At 36.5% G+C, this 21,018-nt stretch overlaps 1 protein-coding gene across 1 annotated transcript in view; it reads right to left on the reverse strand.

Annotated features, from left to right (window-relative positions):
• LOC135076834 (suppressor of lurcher protein 1) overlaps positions 1-20,460 on the reverse strand; it is a 181,677-nt gene extending 161,217 nt beyond the window's left edge. Inside the window, exon 1 of the mRNA XM_063971304.1 lies at positions 20,362-20,460. The gene's annotated coding sequence lies outside the window, so the exon portion shown is untranslated. The remainder of the gene's footprint in view (positions 1-20,361) is intronic.
• Positions 20,461-21,018: the final 558 nt, after the last annotated feature.

Raw genomic sequence — 21,018 nt, forward strand, 5'->3', positions numbered from 1 at the left:
TGCGACTCGGCGTGACGACAATACAAAACATTTTTCGCGAATCGGTGTTCATACATTCACACAATACATTAGACGCCATGTTGTCATAAACGACATATTATAAAATCGCTGTGATTTAATATTCTTAATCATTAATTTTATGGCAAGTGTCCATCAGGAATCATTGTTCTTACACACAGAATCGTATTATTTCGCTTTCGGGTAGTAATATGTCAAAATTGTTGGTTCTTTAGGCGAACAATGTATGGAGAACGAACATTGTCCTTTTGCACATAACAGGGTCACCCTGGTTCGTCGACTGTGACGTTCACCTATCTGGGATTATATCGCGAAACACGCACGGAGATATGAGAAGGGGCAAAGGTTATGATCATAATAATAATTATTATCGTGCACGTGACCTTTGATAATGACGTAATGCTTGCTTGAATGGTTAACCACAATCGAGGTACCGAACAAAGGTTGAATGTTAATTAATTCGAGAAATGCATGTCACTCTTTAAATAAGGTAAAAATGCATAAGAAGCCTGAAACTATGCATTCTGTCTGCGCTTCCAAACGAGTTATATTATAAAATAGGAAAAAGTGGGAAACACTTTTTTTATTGAGCCAAAGAGCGTAAATAAAGCATTTCTGTTATGTAGATAGATACTCGTAGATAAAGTAATTTTGAATAATGATTTTAAATTTCAAGTGCCACCTTGCAATAATGTTATTACCGTTAATAAAATACATTTAAATCAATTTCCTCGAATGTTACGATAAATGTGGGAGCAAACATAAGCCACGGCGAAATAAGCCTCGAGTTGGTGATATAAAGTTACGCTGAACCGTCTCCAGTGCAATCCCGTTCGGAAATCACATTTGCGGCGCTCTCGACTCGGCCCGCGAGTGGATCTGTGATCTGCTGTATACGGAACAACTTCAGAAGTCATACTACTTACGGAACATAGTGTAGGTTTATACGGAAGGCTTAATGTTAAATAAGATTTTAGGCTCTTGTGTAAATATAATTAGACTACGATCAATCCCGTTCGGAAATCACATTTGCGCCGCTCGCGACTCGACCCCCGAGTGGATCTGTGATCTTCTGTATACGGAACAACTTCAGAAGTCATACTACTTAGGGAGCATAGTGTAGAAATACACAGAAAGGTAAAATTTTAGGTTCTTGTGTAAACATAATTAACTACGATCAATCCCGTTCGCAAATCACATTTGCGCCGCTCTCGACTCGGCCCGCGAGTGGATCTGTGATCTGCTGTATACGGAACAACTTCAGAAGTCATACTACTTACGGAGCATAGTGTAGGACTACACAGAAGACTTGATATTAAGTAACATTTCAGGCTCTTGCGTAATAAAAACTAATTTACGATCAATCCCGTTCGGAAATCACATTTGCGCCGCTCTCGACTCGACCCGCGAGTGGATCTGTGATCTGCTATATACGGAACAACTTCAGAAATCATACTACTTACGGAACACTGTGTAGGAATACCCAGAAAGCTAATTACTAAATTACCTTTTAGGCTCTTGTATAAATATAATTTGACTACGATTAAACCCGTTCGCAAATCACATTTACGCCGCTCTCGACTCGACCCGCGAGTGGATCTGTGATCTGCTGTATACGGAACAACTTCAGAAGTCATACTACTTACGGAACATAGTCTAAGAATACACAGAAGGTTAATATTAAGTTACATTTTAGGCTCCTGTGTAAATATAATTAGACTACGATCAATCCCGTTCGGAAATCACATTTGCGCCGCTCGCGACTCGACCCGCGAGTGGATCTGTGATCTGCTGTATTTGGAAAAACTTCAGAAGTCATACTACTTACTAAATAACATAATTATAAGTGATTTTGTGAAAAATATTATTGGCATTTTCTGTTACTTGTCATCCGCTTTGCAATAGAGGGAAGTCAAACCTTAATTTTGAACTCCTATGTTCTTCTGATTAATTTCGTTGCGGGTCCAATGACAATTTAACTTTAAACAATTTAACCCCGGGACAAACTTGACCTTCATTGGTTGGGTTTTATGGCGTTCAAACTGTAGATCCTGGGTACACAGGAGTTGCAGCGGTGGGAACGAGAGGTGGGAATAGTCCCGTGGACAAAAGCGAGGTCATGAATTCTCACAACGACAGGATCTGCGCTATCTGTATCCAGGTGTTTCCCGCGGCTTTTATCAAATCGTCAGCCCACCGAGTGGGTGCCTGCCTACCTATTAGTTCCTCTGTGGTATTATTAAGTTAGCCTTGTCAAGATTTTAGCTTTAATTTTATACCCAGCCACATAAAGCTCCAAACATTTTTTAGCTTCAATAGGGATGTTTCCTGGGTCAAAAAGCAAGAGTTTTAATTAGTCCGTCAGTTAACTTATCAAAAAATACTCTACACGTATTTTTCACTTTTTCAAACTAATGAAAATTTAAAGAGATAAAGCGCGCCAAAGTTCATAAGAAGAGGCCCGTGACGTCAATGCGTGCATAAAAGTGCTGCACGTTGTGACGTCGTGCGGAACTTCAACGCACCATAACTATGTAATTATTTGTTACATTGACAAATAAAAATATATGTGTCCAATATTTTTTGATATTAAACATTACGGACTAAAAAAATTTTTTTAGGAAATTAGCCTATTTGATACAAACCTACTCTTTACAGTTCAAACAATACTTTGTAATATTTGAAATAAGTAATTAAAAACTCTATAAATAGGTAGTAAGTAGTAGGTCTCTTTCAATAAATAAATAAATTACAGTACAGCTTCATATTATGGCGACTGACAGAATTCCGACCTTATTTTGGAGTTAAGTCACTTTATTTATTAGTATACCAAGAATTACTTTTGTGCCGAATACAATACTATTTAATCTGGATAAGCTTGAGTTACATGTTCGAGTAAGTAACTACGGGACAATGGGTTGGTATAATCTGAGTTACTGGTACAGATCTTACTAAGAAAACAAATAAAGGAAAAGCCAAAGTCACGAGCAATCTGCGACGAAGAACGTACAGTTTAGAGCGTTTTATTTTTACAAATATTTTTACAAATTATTGGAGTTAGATCCTATGATCAGCAGTGGCTGTGGCTGAAATGATGATGATGATGTAACCTTACGCAACAAAGCTAGAAGAAAGAAGCATTTTTATACAGAAAAAAATAAAATACGGATAATTATACAGTTTTTAACTGTTACGTGTTTTATACGCGATCGCTAAATTAAACTGAAAGTATTACGCGATTTTTAGCTACGGTACAAAAATATTTTAATACCTACATCATGAAAAGGTATATTTTTATCTATCAGCCCATCCCAAAAATCATTGTAGTTCAGATGGTTTGTTAAACAAAACTGTTATAATTATAGTTTTAGAGTTTCAGCCATTTAATCGAGTATTTACAGGGTATTCACAACTCTACGTTAGAGCCCACCTTGATCCAGTTGGGTCGTCTAAAGTAGAGACACAGTATATATATGAGCTAAAGATTTATTTATTATTTATTTATTCATATTAGGAAGGTTATTTAAGATGTAAGCACTTTATTTAAAAAGTAATATTTAATCATTTTTACAATTCAGAATTATTACGAAGTTTAAAAAATGAAAGTTCTGGTTTTGAAGATGTATTCAAGCAGTCGCGTAGCCGTATAATACGCAATACACTCGTGGCATGTTTTTAAAAATACAGCGGACAGAGCATGCAATAAAATAATTACCTATTAAAAACACAACGCGCGCGACACTCGCGACGGATGGACTGCGAGGTTCGCTTAGAGCTCGTGTAAAGCGTGCGTCTGTGTGCGTGAGTCTGATTTCGAGCGTTTGTATGAAGCTTCCGTACTGTTTGATTTATCTACTGTGGTAGAGAGCTCACAGGTGGGATTTTCACGGCTTTACACCAACATGCCATTGTGGCACTTATTACTTTTAGCTTATTGGGTATTATCGCCTGAAATTAAATCAATATGGTGCCAAGTGGACAGGCAGGTGAATTGATATTACGAACAAGTTAAACTTATTTATCTTCATCGAATAGAAAATCATGGATTGCCCTTTTCAAGTTGATGATGATTTTATACCATTTAACTAGAATCTTATTTACAAAATTCAACTTATGCCCATTTTCACCATCAATCTCTAATTTTTAGGTGACAATTATTAACAGGAATTTTGTTTTCATAAGGGTCACTTAAAAATTAGATTTTGATGGTGAAAACGGGTATTTGTTTATTAATGTTGGCAGGGCTTACTTAGTACGTCAACCTGTCATAAAAAGTAAAAGGTTAACACGTCTAAATTATTATTTTTTATCCTCTTTCACAATTATAAAACTAATTTTGTCGTCATAACGTTTGTTATTGCTAGTATTCTTTATTTTCTTTTTTTTTTCGTTATTTTTTTAGCATGGAACAAATTATTTTTAAATATTCTCCGATTTTCTGGCCTTGCCTACTTTAATACAGCGATAGGAGGCCAAATAAGGCTTACTTTCTAAATCTTCAAGGGAGCTGAAAGGTAGAGCGTTCAATATGCATGTCGAGATAAGCCGGCTTGGTGCGGACTGCTACAGCCTATTTGGACAGATTTGCTGGCTGGAAATGTATAATGCCAGATCCTGTTTCGATGGACGAATAAAATACTCTTTATTTTGTCTTAGGAGAAGATTTAAATTCAAAATGTTGGATGGGACATTTGTACACTTTCTAATGAAAATCACTTAAATTATACTACTTACCTAAGGCTGAGTTGCACCACCTTGTTTTAACCGTAACAATAATCGGTGCTTTTTGTATGGAGTTTGACAGATTTTTGACGTTTGTCAAAGTTAAAGTAAGATGGTGCAACTCAGCCTAAGATTGTTAGACAACTGTTCACATTTAGCTCAGAAGTCGCAGGTTCTATCCCCACAATACAAACATAGTCGCAGGTTCTATCCCCACAATACAAACATTTGCGTGTCCGAAATAAGCTGTGCAAGTAAGTTACGCTATGTTTGGGACTCATGGCGACGCGACATGTTATATATCTAAGTAGTCCTATCTCTTAATTACTATCAGTATTTATATTAGTCTCGTACTTATAAATCTCCATAAATTAATGCACTTATCCACCCATTGCTTACGACTTTACGTATATTCTGCATGAGTCCTTTTATTCTGCTGTTTCTAAATCAATGTGTCTGAACTTTTAGAATCCTTGGATTCCTACAGGATAAGAACTAAGGATGTCGATGTTAGTCATAAGTAATGGTACCAATGGGAGCTTGTCAGCCCAGATCTATGGCGTGTTCGATCATTGTCACCGCTAGGAATCTCCGGACAGTGACATATCAGACGGACACAGGTGCCCAACTCGTATAGTGAGGAGTCATTAACGTCGATGTTTATATCGATTTAAAGACTGGGTTCGAAATTTAAATTAAGGAGCCGAGATAATTATCGGATATGCAAGCCTGAGTGAATGTGTTAGGGCAGATAGCGTGAAGACGAAACAAATAATATGAGGAAAAAGATTTATGTGAATGGAATAGAGCTAGAATAAGATTCCATATTATGTTTGAGTACAACGCGCTGCGCTCGCCCCGGGCCACATGTGCAGCCTGGCTAAGCACTTAAACACAAAATTTAGGCAATGTCACATTAACAATAGATTTGATAATGTTTAAAAATATGACATCTATTTTATTTGTTAATTTTAGGATTTCAATAATTATTATGACTGCTTGACCACTCAAGTGAAAGTCTAATCAAGTCACTGCCGTAGAAGAAATCATAATTTAAGTACAATTTTTCAGTATTAATAAGTGAATAAATTCTCTACAATAAACAATAGAGCAAGAAAAGCGTAAAGTAATATCACATTGGAAAATCTAATCAACACCGTACACCGTACCCTTGTACGCTCCACCGGACATCTAGTCTATACAAAACATCGATGTTTTCGTTAAGATCGCGTCCCTAGTCCTGAACAAATATTTGTCTGACTTGACTCGAGGATTCACAAAGCACTATTCTATTGGAAAGGATAACAAAGTGGACTTCTACTTTCTACCTTTTGGTTTGATACAAGGAAGAAAAGTATTTCCCGCCGGGAAATTGAGCCCTGGCCAAGTGAAATATCGATGGTACATTTGCTGGACTGGACTTTTAAGGAAACACGTCACTGTCTTGTCTGTTACGTAGGACATAAAATATTTTATATTTAATTTTAATGATATTTTTTAAATAATTTAGTAAGCTAATTTTCATGGTGGTTTGCGTACCGAATTGTAATGTTAGCTGTGGTCGCGGGTTCAAATCTCGCACGAGACGTGTTTTAATATGCAAATTCATGATCGTTCATAGATATTTTTGGGTACATCTATTGGAATATATTTATCCGTTATCTAGTCACCATACACACGCTCTGTTTAGTTTAGATTTAGGCAATTGCGATTGTTAGAATTTATCTATCGCTTTATTTTACGATTATCGTCCGATTCGAATACATACTAAATAGTAATTTTCTGTATGCATTACTATTCCGAAAAACAAGCAAATAAAATTATAGTACGACGCAGAACGAAAGTGGATTACGGAATATCACAGAACGATAAGTTGGAAATATTCGTATAAGTAACCTTTGATTAGGGCCCAACTTTTCTCATTACCGGGAAACGAGTGTCGACATTCATTACCAGTAGATTGCTCTATTTGTTCGCATCCACTAGGAAATTGGTACTAAAAATACCTACATGGTAACACAAAGTTTTCAGTGTGTAGCACGCAACTTAACTGATTCACTTTTGTTTTTAAGTAATCAGCAATTTCATTTATTAGATCCCATAATTAGCAAAGAAATAATTAGAAATAATTCGTAACAGTCTACTCTAACGTAGTTACTAACTTATGCCTTAATTAAAACCATACAATAATGGTGAATGCAAAACAAATCTGTTTAAGACCGCCACAAATTAGTGGGTAATAAAATTATGTGAAATATTTACAGTTAACAGTGTTGTGAATGTGCACTTTTAAGTTTAACTACCTATGTTTTCCTAATACAAAGCCTCAAGGTTGATTTTAGAAACGTTTTATAAAGGTCTTCAGGCACGTTTTAAGAAAATGAAGGAGCTTAAACGACTTCTATCGAAATTTGCAACTTAGTTTAGCTTGTAACATACTTACTAGATTGCTATAGATAAAAACAAGTGGTGAAAAATCCCGTAAGTTAGAGAAGAAAAATGTCTGAGATTCTCCCGTAGTCTACAGTATATTCTAGAAGTTAATGACTACCAATCTAGTATGTGAACTCGAGTAATTCTTGCAGTCAATTCAGAAAACTCAAGTCACTAAAATAGGGCACAGTACTGTATCTAGTCCAAATAAAAACGAGTGGTTAAATCCTAAAGTTAAAGAAGAAAAATGTCTAAATGTCTAATCTCCTGTAATCTGCAGAGCTGCAGAGGTATATTCTAGAACTTAATGACTATCAATTTAGTACGTAAACTAGAGTTATTCTTGCACTCAAGTCACTAAAATAGGGCACAGTATCTAGTCCATGTATATGTGCCATTCGGATGCATTGTCCTGGCGTCGTGTGGAATTTTCATACAAATAGTTTCGAGCGATTGTTCGATTATCATATAGATAGATGGGCTCGCGGGTGCCTCTGCGGATTCGATGGACCGTTTACGATTCCTTGGATTCCACACATGAATGCCTTTCGCTTTGACTGCTTCGTGCGATTGTGTATTGAAAGCTGATTTGTTGGGATGTGTTCACGACTTAATTCACGTGTAGTACGAGTGTAATGTAAGGTAATGTAAGGTAATGTAAGGTAATGTAAGGTAATGTATGGTAATGTATGGTAATGTAAGGTAATGTAAGATACTGTAAGGTAATGAGAGGTGATGGTTAGAAATTCTTATCCAAAAAAAGTTAAATTCATTACTGATTTGTAGAGCCGTTTGTCTTATTTGACATCGTGTGATTGACGTCATTTTATTTATTCATTTTGTGAATACAGTGATTAGCAATTACCCGACAGGCAAGACGTTGTAGGTGCATAAAGTCAACCGAAACAGTCGATATTTAAACGTCAATTTGCACATCATATTACTTATTTGTCTTCTAAAATCGTTTTTATTACAACTATGCCATGTGTACATGACATCTGTATAATAAACTTTTCCAAAAGTGACATGCTCGTTGCAAATACTAAATCTGTTTAACAGTACACTCGAGCCTTCATTTTATTTTGCATCAACAATCTCTTCAAGCTCGTATTTATTTTCCACTAAAACATGCACTTGCAGCCCAAAAACCGGTGCAATTAACAAACAAAGTTGTCATGCACTCCCGAGTTGTAACAGTTAAAACATTTTATGTCAGCGCACAAAATGGTTCAACTATTATTTCTATTGTACAGCGGACACAATATGATAAACTCCGGTGGAATAGTGACGTGCTGCGATAGTATCTATGGAGTTTTGCATCTCATTATACAGCAGTTTGGGCAAATTGGACTAGAACTAACGTTTTGTTACTTTAGGGATGTAGTTGCTGTTAATAAAGATAGTTGTTCTCTGTCTCTGGATATGAGACTAATTTACATTTTGTTACCTCGATAGTTAGTATTTACTATGTAGAGTAAAGATACTAACAATGTATATTACTCATTCATAACCAATTTAGGAAATCTTTTAGTGCTTATTCCTATAGTGCTATGTAATATTGCATAGGCAGTGAACCACCGGGGTGGGTTCCAATTAATGGTTTAATAATGGCTTACTAATTTAACTTTTAGTTAATGCAACTAAAAAGTCTCATGCATTCCGTGTGTGCAGGTTCTCTGAGATTTCTAGTTTTCCTATTTTTAGTATCTCCTTAACTATGGTGAAGTTAATTTTATTAATCTTGTGTTGCCTTTTTCAGTTAATTGCACCTAAAACTTACTAAAAACAAAGGTGACATGACGCGTTGTTTACCAAACACAGCATAACATAAATGAAATCACTGTGAAATTACCGCTGCCAACTTCACTAAGAATCAAACTTGGTTGATGCCAGCATTTCTTCAGAGATAAACAACGAAATAATTACGAACAATTTCCTAACAGCATACTTACGCGTAATTTCCTTGTTATAAACACTAAGGAGCAAACTACATAATGTTTGGAATTTGAAAACGAACCGCGTGCCGGGATGGAGTCAACTCATTAACGGAACGAATTGAAAAGTTGGCGAACTCGGGCAAGAACCAACAAAAGTGCTGGGACTGAAGGATGGGAAGGCTGGGGCACATAGGGCGCAAAAATATTAAAAAGTAGCTTTCCGCCCGCGGCTTCGCCCGCGTGGAATTTTGACTGTCACAGAAAAACTTATTTGCTCACCGTTTAGACCTACCCTGGACTAGGACAAACATTTTAAAACCAAAATCAGCTCAATCAGCTCAGCCGTTCTCGAGTTTTAATCAGACTAACGAACATCAATTCATTTTTATTTATATAGATAATTATGTTTTTAAAAGAACAAATCAAAGTAACGCCGCGGAGATAGTATTATATTGTAAATGCGTAATGTATTTAATTCATGTTTTATTCTACTTGTAGCAGTAAGAACCATCAATTTTTATGTATCTATTCTTTGACTTCAAGTTTTACCTACTGTCTAAAAATTAGGCCTAGATGAAGGCAGAAAGCTTTTTCGGAGTAAGTAATAACATACTTGCATCTTATGCTTATGCGATTTTAGGAATGTGTCCAGAAGTACTACGTAGAACAAAAGTCCGCTATATGCAATCAGTGTTTATCAAGAAAGAAATGATGGCACTGGTGTGAATTAACATAATGTGACATTATTATTTTCCTTTTTAATTCCATGTCCAGAATCAGCCTTCTTCCTGAAATTTCATGACGCGCTCGGTGTGCATCAAGCTTAAGTTACGAGTAACGTAAGTTGATTAAAGTTACCTATCGGTCCGGGCGTATTTACCGCGAACAATATAACACAACGCGTGTTGCTAGAATCAAAGTAATTTGCCGATTAAATAAATAATAAAATGTTGAACTATCACACCAATTACCTAGCCGTAAATTAACCATAGTTTGTATAATAGTTGCTACTATTCTGTATTCTGTGATAATAGTAAAAAACATTGACTGCATTTTTGATAAGTTTTTAGTAATTTTTATTTTCTATCATTGTAACGTATTATGCTTTTTTTCAATTAAACATAGATGACTATAAAATTTGATATTATGTTGCTTTGAAATTAATAAAGAGAAAATCAATTATTTATATTATGTGACGTCACAAAATCAATAGCGAAATCACGTTTTAAATTTTGGCAACAAATAAAAGTACTACCTATTTTATAGTATACTCAATAGACTTGGCGATTTTGACAACTCATAAAAAGTGCTTTATGCCAAGAGACCTTTTTCAATAACAACGTGAAACACGAACTATAAAAGTGTCCTTAAACGAATGGGAAGTGTCGAGCTAGATAAAAGCTTTGTAACATTTACTTAGCACTCTGGATAATGCGATGCACGCGTCGAATGCATGTTAATGCTGTTTAAACTTGCTAAGTTATTCAGTTAGCGCGGAAACAGATGTGGCAGCGTGTCGATTTTACACCTCAAATCGTATGTAACAACTGGTAATAGTACATTACATTACGATACTTTTAGTATTGTATTTTAAGTAATAGGTACAATATTGAAAATTAAAAGGAGCTATTATAACTACTAGCTAATTTTAAAGCTAAACGCTACTTACTCATATCATTATCACCCAATCTATAGCAGTTTACTTATGGACATAGGACTCTCCCAATACTCGTCATAATACCCTACTTATCTTCGGCTTATCGCTACTAGCGTCTTTTCATAAGTCATCACTCCACCTAGCTGAGGGTATTCTACACTACACTTGAAGAGTCGCGACTCTCCAAAAGATAGTAGTAGTTAGTAGCTGAATGAAAAACAGAGGATTGACCGATGTGATTATGAAATAAGGCGATAAAATCTACTCTAGAATCATACGTCCGTATTCACTAACATTACTATGAGGTCTCACAGTGCGCGTGAACGCGTTCCAATTGCTGCTTCACTTAAGCAAGCATCGTTTGTGAATACGGGCGTTAGAGTGGGCCCAGTTGTTGGGAGAAAAAATATTTAAATATACAATCCAGCGACTTGGCCAATGGACCAAGCTAAAATCGGACATCATCTGCAAAATGCATATCTACCAATTAAATAGGAATCATTTTCGACATACGAGTATCTATCACAATTGTTAAATATTCAACCCAGTTTCAGAAACGTCTCCTCACACACGCTCGCCCAAAGCCCCTGGATTAGCACGCTCAATTTCAATTCTGTCATGAATGTCTCAAGCTGTTGATCATGTCATTAACTGGGCTATGAATGAGTTATCCAGCATTTGAGACACAGATAACATTTGAGGGAAGGGATGTGACATGACGGTAAATATTAGTTACACGTTGATTGATTGATAAGAAAATTGGTAGAAAAACACTTTAAACTAATATTAGACGAAGATTTGATTGGTTGTATTGAACAGGCTCCGAAAGTAGGTACTGGACAGATTTGAAAAATTCATTCACTATTAGAATCCTGAAATAATTTTGATGAACTTAGGCGGTACGAAATTTACCGGGTCAATTAGTTTTACATAAATCTTGATAGCTTGATAGGTTTATGTAGAAAATAAAAGTTGTTATTAAACTAACTATTATTTAGATAAAAATTCCTCAAACAGATAAAAGCAACGATCGTCTACTGCGAAACATTGTATTTTGATTTCATTATCTTTCTTCTTATCTTATAAATTATTAACGATAACTTTTATGACGCTTATTTGTTTCTTGGTACTTATTTATCTTTTTAATTTCGGGAATTCGTTCAAGACCTTGGTCACCAAGAAACCAGTGAAGTGTTTTTCTCAGGCTGAACGAACTGCACCACCTTATTGACTTTAACATAACCGGTGTTTTTTGTGTGGAGTTTGACAGAATTTTGACTTTTGTTAAAGTTAAGGTGCAAACCAGCCTTAGTAAGCTCTCTCTACCGTTTGCACTGCTTTGTAAACCTTGCTTGGATAACTCAATAAATACAAAAATTAAAAACCAGGATGTTTACATCCCTATTTTCGAGTTAAAATATGTATCTTAGGGCAGGTCTTTGGCTTTAAACGTTGAATTGACAAGATTTATTATTCATGACGTTTTATTCTATTCAAAGAGGAAATCTTAGCACAGATCCAGACAATGCCGGGATTTTTAGGGCTTTCGCCTTTTGTTTTCGCAATTCAATAGCAAAATTGTGGAAAAAATGCTCAATAGAACAATTTTACTGCAATACACTGTGCAGTAGAATACTTGTGGCAATTTGAACTATGCACTTGTAATAATAGAATTAGAATTTAATTTTAGAAAACTGAAAATGTTTGATGTTCAATTGTTTTTATAAATTATTTTTGATTTTAGAACTGATTTTACTGCGTGATTTTGACAGCTGCTTGAATATTATTTATTGTAGCTGTTAGCAAGCTATTAAGGTCTTACGTATAAATTATACTCAATCCCAAATGAGCCAATAATCATAAACATAACGAGAAATGATAGCCGTATTAACTGGCCATTATATCTAGTGCTTCAGTAATGAAATAATTCACACAACTATAGCGGAATGGATGAGGTGTCAATTTGGAGGTGATTGATGTTGTATTTAATAGATTAGACTGCCGGCTTTTTTGACAAAGAGTTTGTGATCGAGTTAAGTTACAAATACTAAATTAGAAAAGAAAATTTGGAATGTTCATTTCCTAGATCATTATTGTTAGGTACAACAAAAATATTTAGCCGTCTCCTAACTAAGCTCGCTAGATGATTAACGTTTAAAGTTAGTCAATGGTGTAACCTAGCTTTAGCCTACCCTAAAGGGTTATTTTTTTCCCCTTAATAGACAGTAGAATGATGGGTGGAACCTATAAGTAAGTAGGTACCTGATTGCCACCATAATTATTTTGAGACTAATTGGAACAAGGGACTTGCCGCGGTAATCGAATTAATTTAAGAATAAGAACATTTGTTAACTACACAAAATCGTAGTTGACACACTAACTTGATGTTAAATAGTGGTAATAATAGTATTACAATCAAAATAATAGGTATAGATAATGCACTTGTAGCAAGACAACTTTGGTTGGAGCTTGCCATGTTTTGTTAATATTTAGAGGCTGAAACAAAGTTTGGTGCAGTTGAATAAACTAAAACAAAATGTTTCTGTTTGTTTCACAACTGCTAATTATTATTAAGCAACAGTTGAAAAACTCCATTATGTTCACTAAAATGTTTCCTGTGTAATTATATCGCTTCATTTTCAAACTGCGAGGAGTTATACTACCCTTACTTATCTCTTCTTACTGAAATAATATTGCTGTTTAATTTTTAATTCTCACTATGGATGGATACTGCAAAGATAAAAAACTTTATATGAATCTATTGATTGATAACTGATGAAAACTAGTTATTTAAGTATTAATTAGGAGCTAAACTGATACTAATTATAGGGAATTTATGAATAAAAGACGGAGCGTTACGAGCAATGGCGGCGTGTATTTCAGAGAGAAAAAAAAGGTGGCGACACCTAGTGTCAACTTAAGAAACAAATTTAGGGCTGCGTTCATATTTCAACATCCCCCTTTGAACGTAGACCCATGCCAATCAGGAACTGGTGATGCTTTGGTTTCGCCAGGGCTTTGGTCAGGCAGTCAGCAAGCATCGAGCCGGTAGGGATGTACTCGATGTGGATGTCACCAGTCTTGACCTTGTCACGAATGTAGTGGTGACGAACGTCAATGTGCTTGCTTCTAGCGTGATAAGCAGAGTTACCTGTAAGTTTAATAGCACTTTGATTATCACAAAACAAAGTTATAATAGTGGCCTTGGGTGAGGGCCACAATTCACAACGTAACTGTCTCAGCCATAGAGCTTCTTGAGTAGCTGCCGAGATTGCCATATATTCGGCTTCAGTTGTCGATAGTGCGATGGTTTGTTGCCTTTTAGAGTTCCATGATATGGCACCACCTTGGAACATAAAAACATATCCCGTACAGGACTTTCTTTCTTCAGTACACGATGCCCAATCAGAGTCGCAGAATCCTGTAATTTCATGATCTACATTGCTCTTGTATAATATCTGAAGATTTTTAGTCCCCTGTAGATATCTAAAAATCCTTTTGACAGCAGTCCAGTGTTCTAAAGTTGGAGTTTTATTATAACGACTGAGTGTATTCACTGCATAGCAGATATCTGGACGTGTGCCTTGTGAGATATACAGTAAGCAACCTATTGCTTCTTGATAAGGAATTTCACTCAATACATTGTTCTTGTCCGAGGATTGAGAAAACTTAATATCTGTTTCCATCGGTGTTCCCACTGACTTGCAATTTTCCATACCAAATCGTTCCAATGTACTACTCTCTATGTATTTTGTTTGATCTATATAAATTCCATTGTTGTCATATGTAATCCGTATTCCAATGTAATGATTAGCTTTTCCCAACTCCTTCATTTTAAACTCTTGTATTATTTTCCTCTTGATATTGTTTGCAAACTCTACATTGTTATAGAACATGAGCAGGTCATCGACATAGAGAGTTAAGTACAATGTGTTTCCTTCACTATGCATGTAATACACACATGGATCCAGTTGTGATTTCTGAAAACCAACTTGATACAGAAAGCTATCTAATTTTAGATTCCATGTTCTGCTTGCTTGTTTCAGGCCATATATACTTTTATTCAGTTTGCAGACATGGTTTTCTCCATTTTCATAGTATGGTGGTTGTGTCATGTACAACTCTACATCTATATCACCTTGCAGGAAGGCTGTGATAGCGTCCAGTTGCTCAATCTGCAGTTGAAGTTTAGCTGCCATTCCAAGTAGGTATCTGATAGAAGTAAGACGTACTACAGGTGCATAAACGTCAGTGTAATCAATGCCATAAACTTGTTTATATCCTTTTATGACTAATCTTGCTTTATGTTTAGCAATGTTTCCGTTGGCATCTAGTTTGGTTTTAAAAACCCATTTACATGGAATTGGCTTCTTACCAGGAGGGAGCTCAGAGAGGGTCCAAGTTTCATTCTCCATTAGTGAGTTATATTCACAGTCCATTGCGTTTTTCCACTCTTGTGCATTTTCACCATGCAAGGCTTCCTTTACAGTCTGAGGATCATGTAGCAAGTTACTACTACACAGGTAGGTAGGTATTGTGCCATTCTTTCTGGGTCTCAGATTATGAGTTGTAGAAGTTGGTGGGCTCAGGTGGACGTTGCGTTCAGGAATGTAGTCTTCATCATTAATGTCATCTTCAAATATTGGTAGACTATCATCCCCCTTGACTGTGCTGATACTTTCATATGAACTTGCTTCACTATCAATGGTCTCATTTATAGTTTCATTGTTTTCTTCTTCATTTGAAGAATTTTTAAACGGCATCAGAGCAAAATCCTTTCTTACAACTTCATCCAAGAATACAACATCTCTACTGCGAATTATTTTTCCCTCTTCCTTATCAAACAGTCTGTATCCTTTAGATTCTGGACAATATCCAACAAATATGAGTTCTTTAGATTTGCAATCCCATTTCAGTCTCTTCTCTTTAGGTACATGCATCATAGCCGGACAGCCGAAAATTCTCAAGTGGTGCAGATTAGGCTTCGAGCCTTCCCACATTTCCTCAGGTGTTTTATAATCTATGGATTTTGTAGGTGAGCGATTTATCACATAAGCTGCTGTGGAAACAGCTTCTGCCCAAAATTTATTCGGCAACTTGGCATCAATAAGCATACATTTAGTACGTTCAACCAGAGTGCGATTCATCCGCTCACTCATACCATTTTGCTCTGGTGAATAGGGTACAGTGAACTGTCGTTTGATCCCAGACTCTTTACAGAATCTATCAAATGATTCATTGACATATTCTTTGCCGTTGTCACTTCGTAATATCTTTATTTTGGCCTGTAATTGATTTTCAACGAGTTTCTTAAACTCTTTAAAGCAGTCAAAAACTTGTGACTTGGAAGACATAAAGTAAACAAATACCTTTCTTGAATAGTCATCGATAAATGATACATAATATCTGGCACCGCCGATTGACTTTTCTTCCATTGGGCCACATACATCTGAATGTATTATCTCTAGAAGACCAGAAGCCCTTGTGCCAACATTATTGAACGGTTGTCTAGTTTGTTTTCCTTGTAGACAAGTATTGCATGACATATTGTTCTCTTGATTGATTTTCATGTCTATTCCTTCAGCAGACTCATTAAGTTTCTGTAGATTCTGGAAGTTTAGATGACCCATTCTTTGATGCCAAAGATGAGCTGTGGATAATAGTGCAAATGTCTCACCGTGTATCAAATATAAACTGTTTTGCACATAACCTGTCATGACTAACTTTGAGTTTTGATATATTCTACAGCAATTTTCATCAAATTTTACTTCACAATTATTCTTGGTGATTTGATGTATTGATAGCAAGTTCACTGCCAAATCTGGAACATACAGAACATTTTTTACCTGTACAGTGCCAATAAATCTCTTGTTCTCTCCATCATAGCTTTGTATATTTACTTTGCCACAGCCCCTGACAGGTAATGTTTTACTATCAGCAACAGTAATATTCTTGATTGAAGCAGGTTCAAAATCATACATCAAGTTTTTATTGTTAGTCATATGCATTCCAGCACCTGAGTCGAGGTACCAGCAGTTCTTTTCCAGTGCTGGAGAAGCAGGGAATGCAGCCACAAATCCTGAGGTCCCATCAGACCTGTCACTCTGTTCATTAGAATTAGAACTTTGACTCGAGCTTCGATTTGTGCGGCAAAATTTACCAATATGCCCATTCCATTTATTGCATTTAAAACACCTAGGGCCTCTGCCTGAAGGCTTGTTGTCCTTTGCATAATTTCTGTGGTAATTTGAATAAAAAGCTGCCGAGTCATTTTCATTTTTGACATCCTGAAGAATTTTTGTTTTCACCAAATCTGTACTTATAGTCACACCTGAGCTTTCCATTGCCATTATCATCGGCTTGTAGGATTCTGGCAGCCCTGCGAGGAGGAGCGTACCCAGCCACTCGTCATCAACATGAAACCCAATGTTTCTAAGCTTGTGTGCACAAGTAATAACTTTATTCACATAATTTTCTACACTTCCACAGCCTTCTAGATCTGTAGTAATTAGCTCTCGTAGTAAGCCTACCTTCCGTGTCAAGCCTGAGTCATCAAAAGCCTTGCGAAGGTTATTCCATACCTCTTTGGAACTTTTTGCCTCTTGGATGTGAATGTAATTGATAGGATCCACCAATAGTATAATTTTCGTCCTGGCTTTTGTGTCATCGCTCTTAGTGAAGGCGGTTTCGTCATCGTGCTCTACGCATTTCCAGAGATCCTCATGTTCTAGGTAAGTCTTCACGGCAAAACTCCACGTGCCATAATTGTCACGGCCTTTGAGTTTTTCAATGTTAATCAAATTTCCATTCGATGCCATTATTTATGGCTAATGTATAATTAGCATTTGCTGAAAAAATATCCCTGAAAACTCCTAAAATATGCGACCGAGTCGGATTTGTGGTGGTTATAACCTCAAATTACTTTTCGCGGATAAACTACAACTTTCCCTAACCGAGCCTAGTTAGCCGGGCGTCTGGGCCCATAACCTGATGAAAACTAGTTATTTAAGTATTAATTAGGAGCTAAACTGATACTAATTATAGGGAATTTATGAATAAAAGACGGAGCGTTACGAGCAATGGCGGCGTGTATTTCAGAGAGAAAAAAAAGGTGGCGACACCTAGTGTCAACTTAAGAAACAAATTTAGGGCTGCGTTCATATTTCAACAATAACACTGGACAATCCACTGTTATGTAGCATTGCACCTGCCATAGAAACCAAAGAGGCATAAAGTCAAACGACATAGAGTTGATTGTCGATTCAATCGAACATTGCGAATGTCGGCGAATGGTCGAGATGACAACGCGCATAAGTGTAATCCTCGTCTCATCAGCTTACGTGCGATTGGACAAGGGACTGGGCCAAGCGTGTGTCAGCACGTGAAATATTGCGCAGGCTCGAACTTAGGCAGAGTCAATTACAATTGAGGCGTAATTTATAACCATATCGCTGGATATTTGGGTTTTGAGTGGATGTGTCATTTGATTTTATAGCGTTTTATATTCCTTCCTAGTAGTATTAGTAATAATAATCATTGTTATGTTTCTTATTTTTACTTTTTAACACCGTTTCCAACCAGAATCTACTAAAAATTATGCTAAAATAAATATAATTTATAGCAAATTATATTTAACCCAAAATAACAGGTTGTGATACGAAAAGACGAACAACTAACTAAACTTGCGGCTAAAATTAACTCGATATAACACTGGAGTATGAGCAGCCCAGTCCCTGTTTGTTAGACTGTAGTCTCAATTTAGGCCTCGGTTAAGCCCTTAATCCAGCCCTGTCCCAGCGGCTAACAAAGCGAATCTCTGTCAAGTTTTAGAGCAGGTTTATTAGACCGTGGGGAGTTCGACACCCTAACGAACATTGATATTTGACAAATACGCAACCGTTGGCTGAGTTTTCGCATTGTCAGCGAATTGGACGTTTAATGCGTGATTTATTGTAAGGCTAGTAGAATTGTGGGCCACTATTGGCTTTATTGTTGGCACGCGTCTATCATTGAATAATCGGTCGGCTGATTTTCGAATATCAATTCGAATTGATCGCTTAATCGTTCGGGTTTGCTGAATATATTTTTGTGCGATATTTTTTTACATGTAGGTAATTACGTATAGTTAGATATAATTTCGGGCATAGAAATTCATTACATCGCGTTGGTTAGTTTTCCTCGACAAGATTTCTATCGAAAGGTACCCAATTTGCTTATTTTTTTTTTATAGTTACAGAGTAATAATTAATACAAAATATTGATTGATTTCTACGGGTTAACATATTTTATAAGTACTAGTATTTTTAAATAAGTATACCTACCTACCATAAAATATGCATCTAATCTAAAATACCAAGTAATATTTAAGGTATTTCAAGCTGAAATCATCAATAACCCCCAAAGCCTACAACATATGCATGCATGGCTTAGTTAGACTGTTTGTGCCTTAAAGCTAAATTTCCGTCTATCGAACTCCAACAATGCCACCTTGTAGGTATACCATCATAAATAAGAAAGAGCAGTAGGACAGCTACTTTTATAGGCATAGGAATTCCATTGTGCCAGTATTAGATTACACACGAAAATAAAATAAAAAAACAAATGAACTTTGGTTCTAAAAGTTCGACGCGAACCGTGCCCTTTTCGATGCTCACTTGTTAAAATATCGATTTGTTGCTTTCCTATTATATTTTTTTCTTTGTTCATTTGTTTTTGTACGTTTTGTATTGATTTGCCGTAGTTCATTTGGTTTTTGCAAGGAGAAACTACAAGTGCTAGGAGTCTCAAATTTTGCATGGCGGTTCCTTTTAGAACCTAGATGATCACTAAGACGGGATTTTGGAGGGGGTAAAAAGGAGTCCACGCGTACGAAGTCGCGGGCGGCCGCAGTAGTGGTATGAGCATTCAGAGGTTAGTTTCTGAGCTTGAATCAGGCCTTCTCTTTTCCATTATATTGTGCCTTGCATGTTTACATGAACATTTCAGGGTATTTCACCGCCAACGGTAGATTTAATCGAAACCATTTTACACTTCAGCGTGGCCTTTATAATTTATAGCCGTCATTTCCTAGAAATTTTGGCGTTGGGTAAATGTTAGTGTTTAATGTTAGGCTTCGTACTAAAATCATAATGATGTAGGTAGGTAGGTATATGAGTTTCATCTGTTATGAAAGTGCTTATACGTTACAATATGTGTTTTGATATGAATATTGGTGGTTTCAGATAGCTACGATTTAATTTATGCACGTAGCTTAGGTTTAATATTATAATGTTTAGTAGAATTTTAACCAAAACATGGCATGTGGAAAAAATCAGTTGAAGATAGGGTCTAAAGACAAATTTTAAAGTAGTGTGTAGGAACTAGGATTACGTTTACTCTATTTAAAACTAAACTCCAAAGGAAGCTATTGCAGTCGTCCTTGGCAGAAGTATGCATAAATTCTATTGTATTTCTTCATTTCTACGTCGTTTGTTTCAGCCAAATGAACGTCCACTGCTGGACAAAGACCTCCCCTAAGGTTTTCCACAATGAACGGTCCTGCTCGCATCCGCATCATTTATACATAAAAATATGTATTAATAACTAAGTACTCACGCCTATCAATAAAGCTATACGTCCCCACGAAGCCAGTGGCGTTGTTCTGCTTGGGCCCCGTGTGGAACTCTAAGACCAGGGCCGGCCCGGGGGAGTACAGGGCCGGCGGCGCGTCGGCCCGGCCCCCGCAGAGCTCGCGGGCCCACGCTGAGCGCTCGCTGACGGCCCCAGGGGGCCCTGGGCCCTGCACCTCCCAGTACACCTTGAGGTAGTCTCCGCGGACGCAGCTGAAACAATTAAAAGGAGGTTAGTTGTGGTAAAATTTTAAATCAGGCGAAAGCACTTTGAATGATTTTTTGCAATCAAAAGTGGTTTTGACTAACGCCCTTGGTCAAAACCAAGAGCATCCGTTAAAACTACTTTTGACTGATTTTAGCAGTAAAAAGTGGTTTTTACCGATTACGAGGTTTGACTGTAACATAGATAATGGGGTAAAGTAGAAACAGATCTGCCAGATCAGATCTGCACAGTAATAGCAGTTTACTCCTACTTTCAAGAGACTCTGGAACTCTAAAAAGTGTTGGGAAAGACACCAAGAGGCCAGAAAGTTTTCTTCACATTTTTATGCTTAGGTTATCTAAGGTTCTCAATGATAGAGAGTTATTGATAGGTTTATCTAATTTCTTCATACAGAACTGAAGTGTAACTTATAAGTAG

This window comes from Ostrinia nubilalis, chromosome 12, assembly GCF_963855985.1.
Source record: "Ostrinia nubilalis chromosome 12, ilOstNubi1.1, whole genome shotgun sequence".
In the NCBI taxonomy this organism is placed as follows: domain Eukaryota; kingdom Metazoa; phylum Arthropoda; class Insecta; order Lepidoptera; family Crambidae; genus Ostrinia; species Ostrinia nubilalis.